Genomic DNA, 10574 nt, shown 5'->3' with positions numbered 1-10574 from the left:
ACTCAGCAGTCCAGGTTCCTGATGTCAGTTTGTAGGGCTCCCTTGGCTCTATCAGGGCAGCACAAGTTTGAGGTGGGGACAACTTCGGTGTGGGGTCCATCTTTCGATATAAGGATTTTTTTGCAGTCAGGGCTAGGGGCCCCTGGGCACAACCTTTGGCCATTTTCCCTGGGAAAGAAAACTCAGCAGTCCAGGTTCCTCATGTCAGTTTGTAGGGCTCCCTTGGGTCTATCAGGGCAGCACAAGTTTGAGGTGGGGACACGTCGGTGTGGGGTCCATCCTTCGATATAAGTATTCTTTGCAGTGAGGTCCCTGCCCAGGGCCAGGGGCTCCTGGGCACATCCTTTTTCCATTTTCCCTGGGAAAGAAAACTCAGCAGTCCAGGTTCCTGATGTCAGTTTGTAGGGCTCCCTTGGGTCTATCAGGGCAGCACAAGTTTGAGGTGGGGACAACTTTGGTCAGGGCTCCATCCTTCGATATAAGGATTTTTTGCAGTCAGGGCCAGGGTCCCCTGGGCACATCCTTTGGCCATTTTCCCTGGGAAAGAAAACTCAGCAGTCCAGGTTCCTGATGTCAATTTGTAGGTCTCCCTTGGGTCTATCAGGGCAGCACAAGTTTGAGGTGGGGACAACTTCGGTGTGGGGTCCATCCTTCGATATAAGGATTCTTTGCAGTCAGGGCCAGGGGCCCCTGGGCACATCCTTTGGACATTTTCCCTGGGAAAGAAAACTCAGCAGTCCAGGTTCCTGATGTCAGTTTGTAGGGCTCCCTTGGGTCTATCAGGGCAGCACAAGTTTAAGGTGGGGACAACTTCGGTGTGGGGTCCATCCTTCGATATAAGGATTCTTTGCTGTCAGGGCAAGGGGCCCCTGGGCACATCCTTTTTCCATTTTCCCTGGGATAGAAAACTCAGCAGTCCAGGTTCCTGATGTCAGTTTGTAGGGCTCCCTTGGGTGTATCAGGGCAGCACAAGTTTGAGGTGGGGACAACTTTGGTGTGGGGTCCATCCTTCGATATAAGGATTCTTTGCAGTCAGGGCCAGGGGCCCCTGGGCACATCCTTTTTCCATTTTCCCTGGGAAAGAAAACTCAGCAGTCCAGGTTCCTGATGTCAGTTTGTAGGGCTCCCTTGGGTCTATCAGGGCAGCACAAGTTTGAGGTGGGGACAACTTCGGTGTGAGGTCCATCCTTCGATATAAGGATTCTTTGCAGTCAGGGCCAGGGGCCCCCGGGCACATCCTTTTTCCATTTTCCCTGGGAAAGAAAACTCAGCAGTCCAGGTTCCTGATGTCAGTTTGTAGGGCTCCCTTGGGTCTATCAGGGCAGCACAAGTTTGAGGTGGGGACAACTTTGGTGTGGGCTCCATCCTTCGATATAAGGATTTTTTGTAGTGAGGCCCCAGCCCAGGACCTGGGACCCCTGGGCATATCCTTTTTCCATTTTCCCTGGGAAAGAAAACTCAGCAGTCCAGGTTCCTGATGTCAGTTTGTAGGGCTCCCTTGGGTCTATCAGGGCAGCACAAGTTTGAGGTGGGGACAACTTCGGTCTGGGGTCCATCTTTCGATAAAAGGACTTTTTGCAGTGCTGGCCCAGCTCATGGCCAGGGGCCCCTGGGCACATCATCTGGCCATTTTCCCTGGGAAAGAAAACTCAGCAGTCCAGGTTCCTGATGTCAGTTTGTAGGGCTCCCTTGGGTCTATCAGGGAAGCACAAGTTTGAGGTGGGGACAACTTCGGTGTGGGCTCCATCCTTCGATATAAGGATTTTTTGCAGTGAGGTCCCACCCCAAGGCCAGGGGCCCTGGGCACATCCTTTGGCCATTTTCCCTGGGAAAGAAAACTCAGCAGTCCAGGTCCCTGATGTCAGTTTGTAGGGCTCCCTTGGGTCTATCAGGGCAGCACAAGTTTGAGGTGGGGACAACTTCGGTGTGGGCTCCATCCTTCGATATAAGGATTTTTTGCAGTGAGGTCCCAGCCCAAGGCCAGGGGCCCTGGGCACATCCTTTGGCCATTTTCCCTGGGAAAGAAAACTCAGCAGTCCAGGTCCCTGATGTCAGTTTGTAGGGCTCCCTTGGGTCTATCAGGGCAGCACAAGTTTGAGGTGGGGACAACTTCGGTGTGGGGTCCATCCTTCAATTTAAGGATTTTTGGCAGTCAGGGCCCAGCCCAGGGCCAGGGGCCCCCGGGCACATCCTTTGGCCATTTTGCCTGGGAAAGAAAACTCAGCAGTCCAGGTTCCTGATGTCAGTTTGTAGGGCTCCCTTGGGTCTATCAGGGCAGCACAAGTTTGAGGTGGGGACAACTTCGGTGTGGGCTCCATCCTTCGATATAAGGATTTTTTGCAGTGCTGGCCCGGCCCAGGGCCAGGGGCCCCTGGGCAAAAGCTTTGTCCCTTTTCCCCGTAAAAAGAAAACTCAGCAATACAGGTTCCTGATGTCAGTTTGTAGGGCTCCCTTGGGTCTATCAGGGCAGCACAAGTTTGAGGTGGGGACAACTTCGGTGTGTGGTCCATCCTTCGATATAAGGATTTTTTGCAGTCAGGGCCAGGGGCCCCTGGGCACATCCTTTTTCCATTTTCCCTGGGAAAGAAAACTCAGCAGTCCAGGTTCCTGATGTCAGTTTGTAGGGCTCCCTTGGGTCTATCAGGGCAGCACAAGTTTGAGGTGGGGACAATTTCGGTCTGGGCTCCATCCTTTGATATAAGGATTCTTTGCAGTGAGGTCCCAGCCCAGGGCCAGGGGCTCTTGGGCACATCCTTTGGCCATTTTCCCTGGGAAAGAAAACTCAGCAGTCCAGGTTCCTGATGTCAGTTTGTAGGGCTCCCTTGGGTCTATCAGGGCAGCACAAGTTTGAGGTGGGGACAACTTCGGTGTGGGTTGCATCCTTCAATATAAGGATTTTTGGCAGTGAGGTGCCAGCCCAGGTCCAGGGGCCCCCGGGCACATCCTTTGGCCATTTTCCCTGGGAAAGAAAACTCAGCAGTCCAGGTTCCTGATGTCAGTTTGTAGGGTTCTCTTGGGTGTATCAGGGCAGCACAAGTTTGAGGTGGGGACAACTTCGGTGTGGGGTCCATCCTTCGATATAAGGATTCTTTGCAGTCAGGGCCCAGCCCAGGGCCACGGGCCCCTGGGCACATCCTTTTTCCATTTTCCCTGGGAAAGAAAACTCAGCAGTCCAGGTTCCTCATGTCAGTTTGTAGGTCTCCCTTGGGTCTATCAGGGCAGCACAAGTTTGAGGTGGGGACAACTTCGGTGTGGGGTCCATCCTTCGATATAAGGATTTTTTGCAGTGCTGGCCCGGCCCAGGGCCAGGGGCCCCTGGGCAAAAGCTTTGTCCCTTTTCCCCGTAAAAAGAAAACTCAGCAATACAGGTTCCTGATGTCAGTTTGTAGGGCTCCCTTGGGTCTATCAGGGCAGCACAAGTTTGAGGTGGGGACAACTTCGGTGTGTGGTCCATCCTTCGATATAAGGATTTTTTGCAGTCAGGGCAAGGGGCCCCTGGGCACATCCTTTTTCCATTTTCCCTGGGAAAGAAAACTCAGCAGTCCAGGTTCCTGATGTCAGTTTGTAGGGCTCCCTTGGGTCTATCAGGGCAGCACAAGTGTGAGGTGGGGACAACTTCGGTCTGGGCTCCATCCTTTGATATAAGGATTCTTTACAGTCAGGGCCCAGCCTAGGGCCAGGGGCTCCTGGGCACATCCTTTGGCCATTTTCCCTGGGAAAGAAAACTCAGCAGTCCAGGTTCCTGATGTCAGTTTGTAGGGCTCCCTTGGGTGTATCAGGGCAGCACAAGTTTGAGGTGGGGACAACTTCGGTGTGGGTTGCATCCTTCAATATAAGGATTTTTGGCAGTGAGGTGCCAGCCCAGGTCCAGGGGCCCCCGGGCACAACCTTTTTCCATTTTCCCTGGGAAAGAAAACTCAGCAGTCCAGGTTCCTGATGTCAGTTTGTAGGGTTCTCTTGGGTGTATCAGGGCAGCACAAGTTTGAGGTGGGGACAACTTCGGTGTGGGGTCCATCCTTCGATATAAGGATTCTTTGCAGTGAGGTCCCAGCCCAGGGCCAGGGGCTCTTGGGCACATCCTTTGGCCATTTTCCCTGGGAAAGAAAACTCAGCAGTCCAGGTTCCTGATGTCAGTTTGTAGGGCTCCCTTGGGTGTATCAGGGCAGCACAAGTTTGAGGTGGGGACAACTTCGGTGTGGGTTGCATCCTTCAATATAAGGATTTTTGGCAGTGAGGTGCCAGCCCAGGTCCAGGGGCCCCCGGGCACATCCTTTGGCCATTTTCCCTGGGAAAGAAAACTCAGCAGTCCAGGTTCCTGATGTCAGTTTGTAGGGCTCCCTTGGGTCTATCAGGGCAGCACAAGTTTGAGGTGGGGACAATTTCGGTCTGGGCTCCATCCTTCGATATAAGGATTTCTTGCAGTGCTGGCCCGGCCCAGGGCCAGGGGCCCCTGGGCAAAAGCTTTGTCCCTTTTCCCTGTAAAAAGAAAACTCAGCAATACAGGTTCCTGATGTCAGTTTTTAGGGCTCCCTTGGGTCTATCAGGGCAGCACAAGTTTGGGGTGGGGACAACTTCGGTGTGTGGTCCATCCTTCGATATAAGGATTCTTTGCTGTCAGGGCAAGGGGCCCCTGGGCACATCCTTTTTCCATTTTCCCTGGGAAAGAAAACTCAGCAGTCCAGGTTCCTGATGTCAGTTTGTAGGGCTCCCTTGGCTCTATCAGGGCAGCACAAGTTTGAGGTGGGGACAACTTCGGTGTGGGGTCCATCTTTCGATATAAGGATTTTTTTGCAGTCAGGGCTAGGGGCCCCTGGGCACAACCTTTGGCCATTTTCCCTGGGAAAGAAAACTCAGCAGTCCAGGTTCCTCATGTCAGTTTGTAGGGCTCCCTTGGGTCTATCAGGGCAGCACAAGTTTGAGGTGGGGACACGTCGGTGTGGGGTCCATCCTTCGATATAAGTATTCTTTGCAGTGAGGTCCCTGCCCAGGGCCAGGGGCTCCTGGGCACATCCTTTTTCCATTTTCCCTGGGAAAGAAAACTCAGCAGTCCAGGTTCCTGATGTCAGTTTGTAGGGCTCCCTTGGGTGTATCAGGGCAGCACAAGTTTGAGGTGGGGACAACTTTGGTCAGGGCTCCATCCTTCGATATAAGGATTTTTTGCAGTCAGGGCCAGGGTCCCCTGGGCACATCCTTTGGCCATTTTCCCTGGGAAAGAAAACTCAGCAGTCCAGGTTCCTGATGTCAATTTGTAGGTCTCCCTTGGGTCTATCAGGGCAGCACAAGTTTGAGGTGGGGACAACTTCGGTGTGGGGTCCATCCTTCGATATAAGGATTCTTTGCAGTCAGGGCCAGGGGCCCCTGGGCACATCCTTTGGACATTTTCCCTGGGAAAGAAAACTCAGCAGTCCAGGTTCCTGATGTCAGTTTGTAGGGCTCCCTTGGGTCTATCAGGGCAGCACAAGTTTAAGGTGGGGACAACTTCGGTGTGGGGTCCATCCTTCGATATAAGGATTTTTTGCAGTCAGGGCCAGGGGCCCCTGGGCACATCCTTTTTCCATTTTCCCTGGGATAGAAAACTCAGCAGTCCAGGTTCCTGATGTCAGTTTGTAGGGCTCCCTTGGGTGTATCAGGGCAGCACAAGTTTGAGGTGGGGACAACTTTGGTGTGGGGTCCATCCTTCGATATAAGGATTCTTTGCAGTCAGGGCCAGGGGCCCCTGGGCACATCCTTTTTCCATTTTCCCTGGGAAAGAAAACTCAGCAGTCCAGGTTCCTGATGTCAGTTTGTAGGGCTCCCTTGGGTCTATCAGGGCAGCACAAGTTTGAGGTGGGGACAACTTCGGTGTGAGGTCCATCCTTCGATATAAGGATTCTTTGCAGTCAGGGCCAGGGGCCCCCGGGCACATCCTTTTTCCATTTTCCCTGGGAAAGAAAACTCAGCAGTCCAGGTTCCTGATGTCAGTTTGTAGGGCTCCCTTGGGTCTATCAGGGCAGCACAAGTTTGAGGTGGGGACAACTTTGGTGTGGGCTCCATCCTTCGATATAAGGATTTTTTGTAGTGAGGCCCCAGCCCAGGACCTGGGACCCCTGGGCATATCCTTTTTCCATTTTCCCTGGGAAAGAAAACTCAGCAGTCCAGGTTCCTGATGTCAGTTTGTAGGGCTCCCTTGGGTCTATCAGGGCAGCACAAGTTTGAGGTGGGGACAACTTCGGTCTGGGGTCCATCTTTCGATAAAAGGACTTTTTGCAGTGCTGGCCCAGCTCATGGCCAGGGGCCCCTGGGCACATCATCTGGCCATTTTCCCTGGGAAAGAAAACTCAGCAGTCCAGGTTCCTGATGTCAGTTTGTAGGGCTCCCTTGGGTCTATCAGGGAAGCACAAGTTTGAGGTGGGGACAACTTCGGTGTGGGCTCCATCCTTCGATATAAGGATTTTTTGCAGTGAGGTCCCAGCCCAAGGCCAGGGGCCCTGGGCACATCCTTTGGCCATTTTCCCTGGGAAAGAAAACTCAGCAGTCCAGGTCCCTGATGTCAGTTTGTAGGGCTCCCTTGGGTCTATCAGGGCAGCACAAGTTTGAGGTGGGGACAACTTCGGTGTGGGGTCCATCCTTCAATTTAAGGATTTTTGGCAGTCAGGGCCCAGCCCAGGGCCAGGGGCCCCCGGGCACATCCTTTGGCCATTTTGCCTGGGAAAGAAAACTCAGCAGTCCAGGTTCCTGATGTCAGTTTGTAGGGCTCCCTTGGGTCTATCAGGGCAGCACAAGTTTGAGGTGGGGACAACTTCGGTCTGGGCTCCATCCTTCGATATAAGGATTTTTTGCAGTGCTGGCCCGGCCCAGGGCCAGGGGCCCCTGGGCAAAAGCTTTGTCCCTTTTCCCCGTAAAAAGAAAACTCAGCAATACAGGTTCCTGATGTCAGTTTGTAGGGCTCCCTTGGGTCTATCAGGGCAGCACAAGTTTGAGGTGGGGACAACTTCGGTCTGGGCTCCATCCTTTGATATAAGGATTCTTTGCAGTCAGGACCCAGACCAGGGCCAGGGGCTCTTGGGCACATCCTTTGGCCATTTTCCCTGGGAAAGAAAACTCAGCAGTCCAGGTTCCTGATGTCAGTTTGTAGGGCTCCCTTGGGGGTATCAGGGCAGCACAAGTTTGAGGTGGGGACATCTTCGGTGTGGGTTGCATCCTTCAATATAAGGATTTTTGGCAGTGAGGTGCCAGCCCAGGTCCAGGGGCCCCCGGGCACATCCTTTGGCCATTTTCCCTGGGAAAGAAAACTCAGCAGTCCAGGTTCCTGATGTCAGTTTGTAGGGTTCTCTTGGGTGTATCAGGGCAGCACAAGTTTGAGGTGGGGACAACTTCGGTGTGGGGTCCATCCTTCGATATAAGGATTCTTTGCAGTCAGGGCCCAGCCCAGGGCCACGGGCCCCTGGGCACATCCTTTTTCCATTTTCCCTGGGAAAGAAAACTCAGCAGTCCAGGTTCCTCATGTCAGTTTGTAGGTCTCCCTTGGGTCTATCAGGGCAGCACAAGTTTGAGGTGGGGACAACTTCGGTCTGGGCTCCATCCTTCGATATAAGGATTTTTTGCAGTGCTGGCCCGGCCCAGGGCCAGGGGCCCCTGGGCAAAAGCTTTGTCCCTTTTCCCCGTAAAAAGAAAACTCAGCAATACAGGTTCCTGATGTCAGTTTGTAGGGCTCCCTTGGGTCTATCAGGGCAGCACAAGTTTGAGGTGGGGACAACTTCGGTGTGTGGTCCATCCTTCGATATAAGGATTTTTTGCAGTCAGGGCAAGGGGCCCCTGGGCACATCCTTTTTCCATTTTCCCTGGGAAAGAAAACTCAGCAGTCCAGGTTCCTGATGTCAGTTTGTAGGGCTCCCTTGGGTCTATCAGGGCAGCACAAGTGTGAGGTGGGGACAACTTCGGTCTGGGCTCCATCCTTTGATATAAGGATTCTTTACAGTCAGGGCCCAGCCTAGGGCCAGGGGCTCCTGGGCACATCCTTTGGCCATTTTCCCTGGGAAAGAAAACTCAGCAGTCCAGGTTCCTGATGTCAGTTTGTAGGGCTCCCTTGGGTGTATCAGGGCAGCACAAGTTTGAGGTGGGGACAACTTCGGTGTGGGTTGCATCCTTCAATATAAGGATTTTTGGCAGTGAGGTGCCAGCCCAGGTCCAGGGGCCCCCGGGCACAACCTTTTTCCATTTTCCCTGGGAAAGAAAACTCAGCAGTCCAGGTTCCTGATGTCAGTTTGTAGGGTTCTCTTGGGTGTATCAGGGCAGCACAAGTTTGAGGTGGGGACAACTTCGGTGTGGGGTCCATCCTTCGATATAAGGATTCTTTGCAGTGAGGTCCCAGCCCAGGGCCAGGGGCTCTTGGGCACATCCTTTGGCCATTTTCCCTGGGAAAGAAAACTCAGCAGTCCAGGTTCCTGATGTCAGTTTGTAGGGCTCCCTTGGGTGTATCAGGGCAGCACAAGTTTGAGGTGGGGACAACTTCGGTGTGGGTTGCATCCTTCAATATAAGGATTTTTGGCAGTGAGGTGCCAGCCCAGGTCCAGGGGCCCCCGGGCACATCCTTTGGCCATTTTCCCTGGGAAAGAAAACTCAGCAGTCCAGGTTCCTGATGTCAGTTTGTAGGGCTCCCTTGGGTCTATCAGGGCAGCACAAGTTTGAGGTGGGGACAATTTCGGTCTGGGCTCCATCCTTCGATATAAGGATTTCTTGCAGTGCTGGCCCGGCCCAGGGCCAGGGGCCCCTGGGCAAAAGCTTTGTCCCTTTTCCCTGTAAAAAGAAAACTCAGCAATACAGGTTCCTGATGTCAGTTTTTAGGGCTCCCTTGGGTCTATCAGGGCAGCACAAGTTTGGGGTGGGGACAACTTCGGTGTGTGGTCCATCCTTCGATATAAGGATTCTTTGCTGTCAGGGCAAGGGGCCCCTGGGCACATCCTTTTTCCATTTTCCCTGGGAAAGAAAACTCAGCAGTCCAGGTTCCTGATGTCAGTTTGTAGGGCTCCCTTGGCTCTATCAGGGCAGCACAAGTTTGAGGTGGGGACAACTTCGGTGTGGGGTCCATCTTTCGATATAAGGATTTTTTTGCAGTCAGGGCTAGGGGCCCCTGGGCACAACCTTTAGCCATTTTCCCTGGGAAAGAAAACTCAGCAGTCCAGGTTCCTCATGTCAGTTTGTAGGGCTCCCTTGGGTCTATCAGGGCAGCACAAGTTTGAGGTGGGGACACGTCGGTGTGGGGTCCATCCTTCGATATAAGTATTCTTTGCAGTGAGGTCCCTGCCCAGGGCCAGGGGCTCCTGGGCACATCCTTTTTCCATTTTCCCTGGGAAAGAAAACTCAGCAGTCCAGGTTCCTGATGTCAGTTTGTAGGGCTCCCTTGGGTGTATCAGGGCAGCACAAGTTTCAGGTGGGGACAACTTTGGTCAGGGCTCCATCCTTCGATATAAGGATTTTTTGCAGTCAGGGCCAGGGTCCCCTGGGCACATCCTTTGGCCATTTTCCCTGGGAAAGAAAACTCAGCAGTCCAGGTTCCTGATGTCAGTTTGTAGGGCTCCCTTGGGTCTATCAGGGCAGCACAAGTTTGAGGTGGGGACAACTTCGGTGTGAGGTCCATCCTTCGATATAAGGATTCTTTGCAGTCAGGGCCAGGGGCCCCCGGGCACATCCTTTTTCCATTTTCCCTGGGAAAGAAAACTCAGCAGTCCAGGTTCCTGATGTCAGTTTGTAGGGCTCCCTTGGGTCTATCAGGGCAGCACAAGTTTGAGGTGGGGACAACTTTGGTGTGGGCTCCATCCTTCGATATAAGGATTTTTTGTAGTGAGGCCCCAGCCCAGGACCTGGGACCCCTGGGCATATCCTTTTTCCATTTTCCCTGGGAAAGAAAACTCAGCAGTCCAGGTTCCTGATGTCAGTTTGTAGGGCTCCCTTGGGTCTATCAGGGCAGCACAAGTTTGAGGTGGGGACAACTTCGGTCTGGGGTCCATCTTTCGATAAAAGGACTTTTTGCAGTGCTGGCCCAGCTCATGGCCAGGGGCCCCTGGGCACATCATCTGGCCATTTTCCCTGGGAAAGAAAACTCAGCAGTCCAGGTTCCTGATGTCAGTTTGTAGGGCTCCCTTGGGTCTATCAGGGAAGCACAAGTTTGAGGTGGGGACAACTTCGGTGTGGGCTCCATCCTTCGATATAAGGATTTTTTGCAGTGAGGTCCCAGCCCAAGGCCAGGGGCCCTGGGCACATCCTTTGGCCATTTTCCCTGGGAAAGAAAACTCAGCAGTCCAGGTCCCTGATGTCAGTTTGTAGGGCTCCCTTGGGTCTATCAGGGCAGCACAAGTTTGAGGTGGGGACAACTTCGGTGTGGGGTCCATCCTTCAATTTAAGGATTTTTGGCAGTCAGAGCCCAGCCCAGGGCCAGGGGCCCCCGGGCACATCCTTTGGCCATTTTGCCTGGGAAAGAAAACTCAGCAGTCCAGGTTCCTGATGTCAGTTTGTAGGGCTCCCTTGGGTCTATCAGGGCAGCACAAGTTTGAGGTGGGGACAACTTCGGTCTGGGCTCCATCCTTCGATATAAGGAT

This window comes from Lonchura striata, unplaced genomic scaffold (genome assembly GCF_046129695.1).
Source record: "Lonchura striata isolate bLonStr1 unplaced genomic scaffold, bLonStr1.mat Scaffold_111, whole genome shotgun sequence".
Lineage (NCBI taxonomy): Eukaryota > Metazoa > Chordata > Aves > Passeriformes > Estrildidae > Lonchura > Lonchura striata.
The sequence above is the reverse complement of the archived record's forward strand: the minus strand, read 5'-3'. Positions refer to the sequence as shown.